Source organism: Coffea arabica, chromosome 10e (assembly GCF_036785885.1).
Source record: "Coffea arabica cultivar ET-39 chromosome 10e, Coffea Arabica ET-39 HiFi, whole genome shotgun sequence".
NCBI classification, from domain to species: Eukaryota; Viridiplantae; Streptophyta; class Magnoliopsida; order Gentianales; family Rubiaceae; genus Coffea; species Coffea arabica.
Window position 1 is genome coordinate 8,184,607 of NC_092328.1, and position 13,081 is coordinate 8,197,687.

The 13,081-nt window shown below is 35.9% G+C and overlaps 1 pseudogene; it reads left to right on the forward strand.

The window, feature by feature from the left end:
- The first annotated feature begins 907 nt into the window (after window positions 1–907).
- On the forward strand, window positions 908–13,017 carry LOC113711197 (disease resistance protein RPM1-like; annotated as a pseudogene).
- The last annotated feature ends 64 nt before the right edge of the window (window positions 13,018–13,081 follow it).

Here is a 13,081-nt window from a genome sequence, read left to right on the forward strand (position 1 = left end):
AAGCCAAGCCACTAGAAAAAATGTGTTTTAGAAATTAAAAAATTGAAAAAGGGGTTTTAGGTGCCAGCACGTAATCTCACGTGACTTAATTCCGATTGAAATTGAAGAGATTCTGTCAATTGTCCACTTTAGCGTAAAATTGAATAGATTGGGGACCAAAATTGATTTTCGAAATAGAGTGGGGATAATTCCGTGCATACACTATAAATTAGGGACCAAAATTACAATTCTCCCTAAAATAAAATCCAAGTCAAACTTTTCAAAATCAGATCCAACTAATTACAGCGGGAAATGGGAATAGTATATTCATTCAACCAACTCAATTATATATATATATATACATATATATGAAGAATATCATATTACTTCCACATCGTGTCCTACTACAACTTGGATATTGCTACATTTTGCATAAAGCACTTGATAAACATATTTTATTTTCATGAAAAAAGGGAAAATTAGCCTTTGGTCCCTAAATTGTTTAGAAAATCTCAATGTAGTCACTGAAATATGGAATGATGCCATTGGATAGTTAAGGTTTCAAATTCTAACTCCATGGAATTGTCCTGCCACAATTTTCATTGAAAAAAATCATGAGGTTCTTAAAGAAGCATTTTACAAGGCAGAAATGAAAGATCATATGGTCTTTTTGACCATTGTAAAACGGCGCAAAATAAGAATCATGTACTAGTTATTCAAAAAATCAAGTACCAAAATGCATCATTTCATGATTTAGGGACTAAACTAAAATTTTGTGAAGATTTCAACAACTGTGCAGCAATTTCGTCAAATAAAATTAATAACAGAAGTTGTGGCCATTGGCCTGTTAAAGTCCTAGCTTCCACTGCCATAGTGCCTCCACAACAAGAAAGAAATAACTTGAGAGATAACAAAGCCAGCAACTAACATGGCATGGGCTGCAGCAGACCTTTTGATCAAAAAGAAAATTTCGTTTATACGGAATGAAGCATCCTTGATTGGAGCAATTGAAGATCAACTCAATGAACTCAAAGATGAGTTGACAAGCATGAGATCTTTCTTGGAAGATGCTGACAAAAAGAGAAACAAAACAGCAGGGGAACAATCTTGGGTGGCAAATGTAACTACAATGGTCTATGATGTAGAAGACATCATAGATGACTTCATTTATCACACAACTATTGGGGAAACCGAGTAATTTTTCACTCAAAAATTCAACTAGTGATTTAAACCGATTCAGTAATTTTCAAGAAAGATCGTTAAAACAATCTCCTTAGACAAAATTACCATTCCAAGTAAATTTTCAGAAAATGATGGAGGGGTCACAAGCGGTCCGACTTAAAACCCCGTCTCCTATGACAGAATTTACGTGCACGGTGTATTATCACAATCAGACCCATGTATACATAAATAGTACGTACACACGAATAAGAAAATACACTCAAAAGAACCGTATAAAACAGTACAAATAAACCCGACAAATATATTGAATACTATACTACAATTGAAAAGAAACTACCAAATAAATGCGGAATAAATAAAAGAGATAAGGAAAGAACGCATCCGAAAATTGATAACGGAGTTCGGTCAATTTTGCCTAATCTCCGAGCACAGCCAAAGCGACCTGCTTTTAATAATTTTGGGAGAAAAAAGAATACAAATTTTGGTGTACAAATTGGGAAGGCTTGAGAGTTAATTTATAACTCTCAAGCCACCATTCCAAACCAAATTCCACCGATGTGAAATTTGGAAATTATGCTAAAAGTCAACAAATCTCTACCTTGGCATAATTTCTAGTGCCATCTTAAAAATACAAATCTTCTTATACAAACAAAAATAACAAACAGTTCTTGCGATGCCTTCAAATTTGCGCCCTTAGGCGCCAACTCAAATGTGCAGGATGTTGACCAAGTCTAAATAGTGTTCAAATTTGGACCTTATAACCACCTTGGTCAGCATATCTGCAGGATTCTCCGTAGTCCGAATCTTCTGGAGAAAAATCTCCTCTTCTTCAAGAATTTTCCGCACGAAATGGTAGCGAACATCAATATGCTTCGTTCTTGCGTGCAAGACCTGGTTCTTCGCTAAATGAATAGCACTCTGACTGTCACAAAATACATCAATGTGTTTTTGACCAACTCCCAAGTCTTCAAGCAATCCTTGAAGCCAAATTGCCTCCTTCACAGTTTCGGTAATCGCCATATACTCTACCTCTGTTGTAGACAAAGTCACTGTTGACTGCAAAGTAGACTTCCAGCGAACTGGCGCCTTGGCAAACGTGAACAAATAGCCAGTTGTCGAACGTCGTTTATCCAAGTCACCTGTATAGTCAGAATCACAATATCCAACAACACATTGACCAAGTGATTCATCCTGCTCAAATACTAATTCAACATCTACAGTATCTTAGATATACCGTAGAATCTATTTCACATGTTGTCAATGACCCGTATCCGGATCATGCATAAACCTGCTTACCACACTAACTGCTTGTGAAATGTCGAGTCTCGTACACACTATTGCATACATCAAGCTACCAACTGCATTAGCATATGGGACTTTCGTCATGTATGCTCGCTCTTCATCGTTTTTGGAGATAATAAACTACTAAATTTCAAATGAGGAGCAAGCGGAGTACTTACAGGTTTTGAATATCCATTTATACCAAAACGTTGTAGTACCTTATTCAAATATTATTTCTGTGTTAGACAAAACTTGCTTCTCGTTCTATCCCTGCTTATCTCCAAGTCGAGAATCTTCTTAGTTTTTTCCAAATCCTTTATCTCGAACTCTTTATTCAACTAAATCTTCATTTTGTCAATTTCAACTTGGCTCTTTAACGCTATCAGCATATCATCAACATACAAGACTATGTAGATGTAGAGATCATCTCGTAACTTGTGCAAATACACACATAGGTCGTATTTGCTTCTTGTGTACTTCTGGCCCATCATGAATTGGTCAAATCGTTTGTACCATTGTCTCGATGATTGTTTCAATCCATACAACGATTTACTCAGCTTACAAACCCAATCTTCTTTACCAGCAACTTTAAATCCATCTGGTTGAGATATACAGATTTTCTCCTTCAAGTCACCGTGAAGGAACGTGGTCTTCACATCAAATTGAGCTAATTCCAAATTCAACTGTGCTATCAAGGCCAACAAAATTCTAATAGAGAAATGTTTAACAACTGGAGAAAATACCTCATTATAATCAACTCTCTCCTTCTAAGCGTATCCTTTAACCACCAATCTCGCCTTGTAGTGAACATCAATCTTGTCAGAAAATCATTCTTTCTTTGCAAATATCCATTTATATTCAATTGCCTTCTTGCTCTTTGCTAATGTCAACTTTCACGTCTTGTTCTTCTGAAGAGATTGCATCTCTTCTTCCATAGCATATTTTCATCTACCATTTTCTATACTTCGAACTGCTTCAAAAAATGTGAATAAAACATCATCAACAACTGGAAGTGCATAGGCTACCATGTCAGCAAAACGAGTAGGTTTTTGAATTTCTCGTCTTGGCCTATTGACGGCAATTGACTCTTGTTGCTGTTGAGGTTCTTGTGTAGAAATCTCTTCTTCATCTGACTCCTTTTCTGCTATTTGAGAGTCACTGATGGTGCTATTTACTGGGTTCACCATTATTTGCTCAGTTCACCATTATTTGCTCAAACTCCACCTGTTTCGGCGTACACTCCACCTGTTGCGGAGTACCACTGGTCCCATCTTGTGTTACCTTATTCAACATGGCATATTCATCAAAGGTAACATCTCTGCTGATAATGATCTTTTTTGCTTCTAGACACCACAAACGGTATCTCTTAACTCCAGCATTAAATCCCATAAAGAGAGACTTCTTTGCTCGTGGATCCAACTTTGATTCATTTACATGATAATATGCAGTAAAATAAAAAATATGCAAAGAATCATAGTCTGTTGCAGGTTTTCCAAACCATACCTCTAATGGAGTCTTGCTATGGATTGCAGATGATGGCAAGCGATTAACGAGATGTTGAGCGTATGTTACAACCTTAGGCCAAAACTTTCTGCCTAACCCAGCATTAGACAACATGCAACGTACTTTCTTCACTAGTGTCTTGTTCATATGTTCTGACACCCCATTCTGCTGCGGTGTTTTTCTAACTGTGAAGTGCCGAATTATGCCACACTCTTGGCATATCTCTTGGAAGAAATTACTCTTGTATTCTCCACCGTTGTCTGTTCGGAGAACCTTGATCTTTCTTCCCATTTGGTTTTCAACATAAGCTTTTCATTTAAGAAAAATCTCTAACACATCATCATTGTTCTTCATAGTAAATATCCAAACTCTTCTGGAAAAATTATCAATAAAAGTGACAAAATAGTACATGCCTCAAAGGGATGGAGTTTTGACAGGTTCCCACACATCTAAATGTACATAATCCAAAATGCCCTTGATATTATAAATGCTTGTACCAAATTTCACTCTTATTTATTTTCCCAGAACATAGTGCTCACAAAATTCTAATTTGCAAGCTTTCGTACCTTTCAGCGATCCTTGCTTGGCAAGATTTTGCAAGGATTTTTTACCAACGTGTCCCAATCGCATGTGCCATAACTTTGTTGCCTCCGCATCTTTCTTGCTACTGAAAGATGTTGCTGCTGTTGCTATCCCAACAACTGTACTACTTTGGTAGTAATACAGATTATTCTTTCTCACACCTTTCAACATTATAAGTGCTCCCAAAATTAGTTTAAAAATTTCATCTCGCATCTTCACTTCTAGGCTTTTTGACTCCACGAGCCCCAAGGAAATGAGATTCCTCTTCAAATTCGGTAGGTACCGAACATCCTTCAAGATTCTGGTGAATCCATCATGATTACGCAACTTGATTGAATTTATCCCAACTGTTTTACATCGATTGTCATTTTCATGTAAACAATTTCACCATCAAATTCTTCAAATTCAAAGAATCACTCCCGCATGGGAGACATATGGTAGGTACAACTTGAATAAAAAATTCACTCATCTTGAAGATGATACAGCCAAAGAGAAATCTGATTCTGCATCACTTTTACACTCTGCAACATTTACGTCTTGCAGATCTTTCCCTTTCTTCTTCAACTTTGGACAATTTTTCTTCCAGTCCCCTTTCTCATGACAGAAAGCACATTCATCTTTGACAACTCTGTTTTTCAATTTGGACCTTTCTCTTCTCCCATTTGATTGGTTTTGTTGATGATCTCTTGCCACGAACGCTTCATCTGCTGTAGCTACTTTATTTTTCATTTTATCCTACTTTCTCAATTCATGCCTATACAAAGCAGAACATACAGCATCTAAAGACACATTCTCCTTCCCATGAAGTAACGTAGATTCCAAATGTTCAAATTCATCAGGAAGGGATAACAACAACATCAAACCAAATTTTCATCTTCAAATTTCACATTTAAATTTAACAGGTCTGCTACTAACTGATTAAATATAGTGATGTGTTCATTCATAATAGTACCTGATTGGTAATCGAATCGGAACAATCTTTTCTTCATAAGAACTTTATTCTGACCACTCTTTTTCAGAAATTTCTCCTCTAATGCCCTACACAATTTTCATGCAGAAGTTTCGTTCTTGAAAGCATACTTTTGCTCTCTGGACAAACACGATCGAATAGTTTCGCATGCCAACCAATTTATAGTACTCCACTCCTTCTCTTCTATGTCATCTGATTTTTTTTCTTCAATGGCAATGTCAAGACCCTGTTGGAAAAGGGAGTCTATGACCTCGTCTTGCCACATGTCGAAATGACCAGTACCGTCAAATCTCTCCACCGCCAGTTTCAAACTTGACATTGGAGTTCTCGACCATATGAAAGAGGAAGCCGATGCTCCAGATGTAATTCTTGACGTGGAATCGTCTGATGCCATTACAAACTGAAATAATAGTATTCAATATAACAAATTACAAACAAGCCAAAGGACGAACCTTCGCCTCTGATACCACTTGTTGGGAAAATCGAGTAATTTTTCACTCAAAAATTTAACTAGTAATTTAAACCGATTCAATAATTCCCAAGAAAAATTGTTAAAACAATCTCCTTAGATAAAATTACCATTCTAAATAATTTTTCAGGAAAGACTGGATGGGTCACAAGCGGTCCCACTTAAAATCTAGTCTCCTATGACAAAATTTACTTGCACGGTATATTATTACAATCAAACCCGTGTATACATAAATAGTACATACACACGAGTAAGAAAATACATCCAAAAGAATCGTATAAAACACTACAAATAAACCCGACAAATATATTGAATACTATACTACAATTGAAAAGAAACTACCAAATAAATGCGAAATAAATAAAAGAGATAAGGAAAGAACGCACCCGAAAATTGATAACGGAGTTCAGCCAATTTTGCCTAATTTTCGAGCACCATCAAAACGACCCGCTTTTAAAAAGAAATACAAATTTTGGTGTACAAATTGGGAAGGCTTGAGAGTTAATTTATAACTCTCAAGCCACCCTTCCAAACCAAATCCCACCGATGTAGGATTTGAAAATTATGCTAAAAGTCAACAACAACAGCTACTCAAGACCACATTGACCGTCACAGAGTCTCAAGAATGATGCATCAAACTATACATCTTCCCAAGAACTTGTACAAGAAGCATCAATTTGCCAAAATTGTTGGAGAAGATCAACCACAAGATCAAAGTCATTTCTGAAAGAAGGCAACGTTATGGGATTGATCGCGTAGAAAGAAGCAGCTCTGATATTGATGATTTCAACTAGGATCAAAAGCAAACTCTTGCAGATGCTTCTCTTTTCATGAAAGATGATGATTTTATTGGATATGAGAGTGATCTCAAACTGATTATGGAATGGTTGCAGAATGAAAATTCTGGACTTTCTATTTTCTCTGCTATTGGTTTGGGTGGTTCTGGCAAGACTACTTTGGTTGCCAAGGCCTATAACAGCAAGATTGTGAAACAGCAATTTAACTACCATGCTTGGATTACTGTTTCACAGAAATATGACACAACAAGATTACTTAGAAACATGATCAAAGAGTTCTACAAGTCAGCAGCAGAACCAGTTCCAAAGGATGTCAATTCCTTGAACTACAGAGAGCTAATTGAAATGCTAGCCAACTATCTTTGCTTAAAAAAGTATCTGCTTGTGTTGGATGATGTGTGAAACATTCAGCTTTGGACAGCAATCAATGCGTCCCTTCCAAATGAAGGAGTCGGAAGTCGAATTATGCTAACAAGTCAAAGAGAGAATGTGGCTTTGTTTACTATTGGGATCAAAAGCCATGTCTGTTACCTCAATGGACTAGCAAGGAATGATGCATGGAACCTTTTCTGCAAGAAGGCATTTCAACAATTTTCGGGTGGACGTCCTAAAGGCCTTGAAGTTTTAACTCGTGAACTTGCTGAGAAATGCAGAGGACTTCCTTTGGCACTCATTGCCTTGGCTGGTGTCATGTCATCCAAAAGATTTGAACGTGAATGGAGAATGACATGTAATAGCTTGAGTTCAGAGCTGAGTGGCACTGATGAGCCACTATTGAAAACCATGACAAATATTCTTTGGCTTGGCTTCAGTGATTTGCCTTATCCACTTAAGAGATGCTTTTTGTACTGCTGTCTTTTTTCAGAAGATTATTGGATAATTCCAGAAAGGGAATTAGGCTCTGGGTTGCAGAGGGATTTGTTGGAAAGATAGGGAACATGGCACTTAAAGAAGTTGCTGAGACCTACCTAGTAGGGCTTGTCAAGAGAAACATGCTTCAAGTTGTAAAGAGGAATGCTGTGGGAAAGCTAAAAAGGTGTCAAATGCATGATCTGATACGTGATATTACACTTTCAACATCCAGGATACAGAAATTCTGTGGCATATACGATGCTCAAGAAGTTAGTAATGATAGTGGAGTTCGGCGTTTACAGTTATTCCACTCAAAAGTGGATGATTTGAGGTCATGGAGTGGAATGCCAAAGCTGAGATCTCTTCTCGTGTTCAACCATATAGGTAAGATTTTTCTAGATTCATTACCATTGCTTCTTCGAACAAGTAAATTTTTCAGAGTGTTGGAACTACAAGCTGCACCTATTGAGAAATTACCTGATGAACTTGTGAATTTGTTCAATTTGAGATACTTGAACATAAGGATGACAAAAGTGAAGGAGTTAAATAATTCCATTGGAAACATGGTTCAAAGTCGCGGTCGCGGTTCAAAACGTTCCACATCGGTCTCGACATATCGGTCGCGGTCTCGTTGAGACGCAAATTTTAAAGCATTTAATATTCTAAAAATTGTTAATAATATAAAAAAAAAGTATGCTAAACAAAAATAATAAAAAAATAGCAAAAGAAAATTTGTAAAATGTACTATTTTTATACGTATTAAACATAATAAGTACTTTTAATTATTTAAGACAATGGCATCACAAATAAAATCAAAATAACATAGACCACAATTTTAAAACTAATAATTGCAAAAATAATATCAACCATTAACAATACAAATTAAGGATTTATTTATAGCAAAAGGTTGAAATATTTGATCAATTTCCTGCCAAAAATAAAAAGAAATCATATTAAATAAAAGGCAAATATATAAAAAGATATACTAGTATTTTATATTTTCGTACCTGTTAATATCATGTAGAATGACGATGTGGTTCAAAATCACCCTCATTTCTCGATGAATGGTAAAACAGATATGGAAGTGGCATAGGATCTTAAGTAGGTAGTGTATAAAAGTTATCTGGTGTATTTACTGGATGTAAGGATTGACTAGATGTTCCATAATCACTAGATGGAAGAACTTCTGGATTGGAGATGAATTGCTGAGTATAATGGTAGTATCCAAACCCTCGATAGTTAACACTATCGCTAGTATCATATGATGCAGTAGAATCATGACCATAAAACCAAATGTTATTGGAATCAAAAGAAAAACCATCATGAGATTTATCTATTTCTTTTTCATAGTATCCACTACCATGAATGCTAGTAAACCTTTCGACCTGTCCAGATCCATCAAATGGCCGATATCCACTGTAATAGTCAAGAGTGATTCCATATGATTGGTCATAGCCATATCCTAATTGACTAGTACTGCAGTTTTGGCTAGATTCATACTCATAGGTTGGGTGTATACCCAAATTTTGCATCTGATCATCGATTCCTCTATATCTTTGTGACCTGAATAGTGAGAGAAAATATCCTTACTTGAAAATTGAGTTAAATTATTGAGGAATTGACGTTGTACTTCTATGCCAGGACGATAGCCATGATCAGTATCTTGAGTGGCATAATAATTATCTTGTCCTTAAACCCATGACATACCTCATGTTTGTTGGCTATCTTGATTGTAACCACCACCATGCTTGAAAGAATTGTTCCCTCCATCTCCATTGTCACCATTGTCATCATCATCATTACCGCTGTCACTTTTATTCGAAAATGATGAAACAGTATGCTTACTGGTTTGTTTAGTCTTATTTTTTTGTTTCCTACTTGATGATTCAACAAGACCTTTCTTATTTTTTTTGGTAATATATTGGGACAATGTATCACCAAAACCATCATTGTCATATTCTTGATATTCACTACTTTCTGATTCAGTTTATGAATCCATTTATTCAACCAATCCAGATTATCTTCAAGCAATATGGGTTGTTCATTTTTTCTTATCCAATCATCCAATATATCATCTTGGTGAAAAATGTGATTCAAGTCAATTGGGTTGTAGAAATCATCAGTATCTCTTTGATGCATCAAAATTTTCACCTTTAATTGCATATTGTAATGCACCAAAACTAATTTATGCAATTTTTTAACTGCCAAACGGTTACGTAGTTTTGTATGGATTAATGACCATGTACTCCAATTTCGCTCGCAACCAGAGAATGTGCAGGTTTGACTCAATATTTTCACTACAATATTCCTTAAATTTGGCGCATTTTCACCGTAGTTAAGCCACCATTCCGCTAAGCAAACAAAGTAATAATAATAATAATTTATTATTATTATTTTAAAATTATAAAAATATTAACTTCATTAATATGATTTAGATGTTTATATAAGTATGAATTAAGTTGAAACCTGGTAAAGCTTTTTTCTGTTTTATTGTAACTCTTTGAGTCTTACCAACCTTTAGATGCATTTTCTTTACATCTGTAACTTCTCTTGATGCCCTTGGACAAGGTTCAACTTGTCCCGTGACATGACCGACATGTTCTTTCAATCTTGTAATGTCATCATGCATTACTTTTTCACAATAATTGCATCTCACAATTTTTCTATTCCTACCCACGGGATTACCATGTTCCCAACCAATATCCTTGCTCGTCATTGTAACTATTACACTATCAATATAAATTATTAATTCATCACAAAATAATTAAAGATATATGAAAAAAATACAACAAGTAGTTTCTGACATTTTATAATAGTAATAATTTATTTCTATTATATTAGTAAGTTAAACATCTAATCTATAATGTAAACCTGCAACAATGATCATTTTTTCATTTATTAAAAGAACTTCAAAATTTTAAATATTTATTAAAATTATTATTGCATTTTAGAAAATTTTATATTAAAAGATCTAACAGTTATTTTAATATTTTCACTAAATATCAAATGAATTTGAACTAATTTATTATGTACTTTGAATTATATGTGAGATAAGTGTTAAACTTATGTTTGGCCCAAAATAAATTTCAACAACACAAATTAGCTAGATAAATCTAAATTTCTAAATTTTATTTTGGACACAATCATAATTAATCCAACCTTGGCCTATTACATAAGGGCTATAATTAATCCAAATATGTTTCTAATTCATACCTACTAATAAGTATAGAAAACTTCAAGAAATAAATTCATACTTGTGGACCCACGGAAAAAATCCTTATTTCAAAGGAAAGACCAAGGGAGGGCAATGAAAGGGCCGTTGCTGCAACTAAAGTTGACGACTAGCTATTTCCAATAGGAAAGATAAGCTTGATCGGAGTTTATTTCTCCTATTTTAGGTACTATCTCGCTTCTCTAAGAACGTCCAAATAAAAACAGAGATGAGAGAAAGCACAAAAATTTTAAATTTGTGGATTCTTGCACCGACACATAAAATGACTTGTCTAGTCTTTTATTTAAAGAGTTTCGTACCCAAGTGTCAAAGCTCCAGAAAGTTGCAGGAGAAAGCCAAGCAAAACCGATATAAGAATGGCAGTTGCATTATGGACATCCCATTTGAAGGACAAAACTCCAAGCGGATCCCACCACGGCACAAGAGTTCGTAAGAAGAGTACTATGACTGGGGTGGTATTCCAGTTCACTTTTGGGCATTTCTCCTCTCACTTATTCTATCACCTTGGATGCCTGCCGGTTTTGAAAGAAAAGTAAAGTGATAACTTTGGAAAAGAAAGTTGGAAGTGATAGCCTTTGAAAGAAAAGAAAAGTAAAGTGAAGGTACATATACCTGAACCAAGTTGGAATAATATAAACATATCTTTTCACATGATCAGTACTTTGGCAAATTTGTTTCTATTTCCCAATGAATGATTTCGATATTGACTTCTCCTTCTCGTGTGTTGGGATATAGCTGTAGTTTTTACTCCAAGGGTCGATGTAATTGAGCTGCGGTCCAAGTGCTTCTCCCAATTATGTCTGGTTTTTCGAATGAGCTTGTCCCAATTATGTCTGGTAATAGAATAGGGAACTACTATGATTAATCTAAAGAAAGCCCCACGAAGTCTTTTATGACATGCCCATCACTCGCATCTCTTTCCCTGTATGAAGGAGCATCAGTACTAGCATACTTGACAGGAGATTGATATAGGCGGTAGAGAGGTCCCCGAATTTCCCTTTTTTAATCCTTTTTTTCTAAAGGTTTTATGTTGAATTCAACTTAACTCGGGATAACTCGGAGTGACTCGGCCATTTCAACCGGTCGCGGTGACGTCTCGGCCTATTTTTCGGCGAGTCAAATATCTCGATATCATTTCGTCACGGTATCGTATTGGGTCTCGGTCGAGTCTTCAAACCATGATTGGAAGGCTTAAAAACCTAGAACTTTGGATCTGCGCGATACTAAGATAGAAATGTTGCCGAATGAAACTACAAAGCTACAGAACCTGAGGCATCTATTTACATCTTGTTCAGAGAACCTTGACGTTTTCCAAATGGCCATTGAGTATAATCTAAATGTTGGCACAAGAATCCCTCCAAAGATCTGGAAGCTAAAGAATTTGCAAGTTCTGGATCGTGTCCAGGCAGAACCGGAGTTGATGAAAAAAATCAGAAGCATGACTCAGCTCAGGAGATTCGGCATCACAAACTTGAAATCTGAACACATGGAGGAAATTTGCATTTCTATTGAGAACATGGATCTCCTTCACTTCTTGCATTTGGCAGCTATTGATGAAGATGTAGCCTTGTCCTTGAACACGCAGTTCAAGCCTCCTCCACTTCTTGAAGTACTATTTCTTGGTGGCATGCTCGAGTTCGCCACAGTGGTTACCATCACTTCAAAATCTGACATCTTTGACATTGCACTGGTCCAGATTAAAAGAAAATCCACTGTCTTTGATACAAGTACTGCCCCACTTGGAAGAACTCGATCTCAACAATGCTTTTACAGGGACTTATTTATGGTTCCATGCAGGGTTCCCAAAGCTGAAGGAACTATATCTGTTGAGCTTCCACCAGTTGAAATTGATGGAAATAGAAGCAGGGGCAATGCCAGTTCTTGAGGTACTACACATTGTCAATTGCATGAAACTGAACAGGATCCCTTTTGGTATGCAACATCTGACCAACTTGAAAGAATTGGGCTTATTTTTTGTGCCAAATGAAGCAGTAGAACGCTTACGTGAAGAAGACAGTGTAGATCGCCCCTCTCTACAAAATATTCCCCGGATCACGCTCCTGTATGAATCAGCTACAGGTCTTTCTTATGAATCCTTGCCATAAATCTTCTTGTCCGATCAGAAGGCAAATCCTTTTTTTTGCAAAAAAATCTACGATGTTTAAGAAAATTGATTATTGTTCCTTCATGGTAACCAGTGTTTAAAAGTCCATTTCTGTACCGTTTCAATTGTA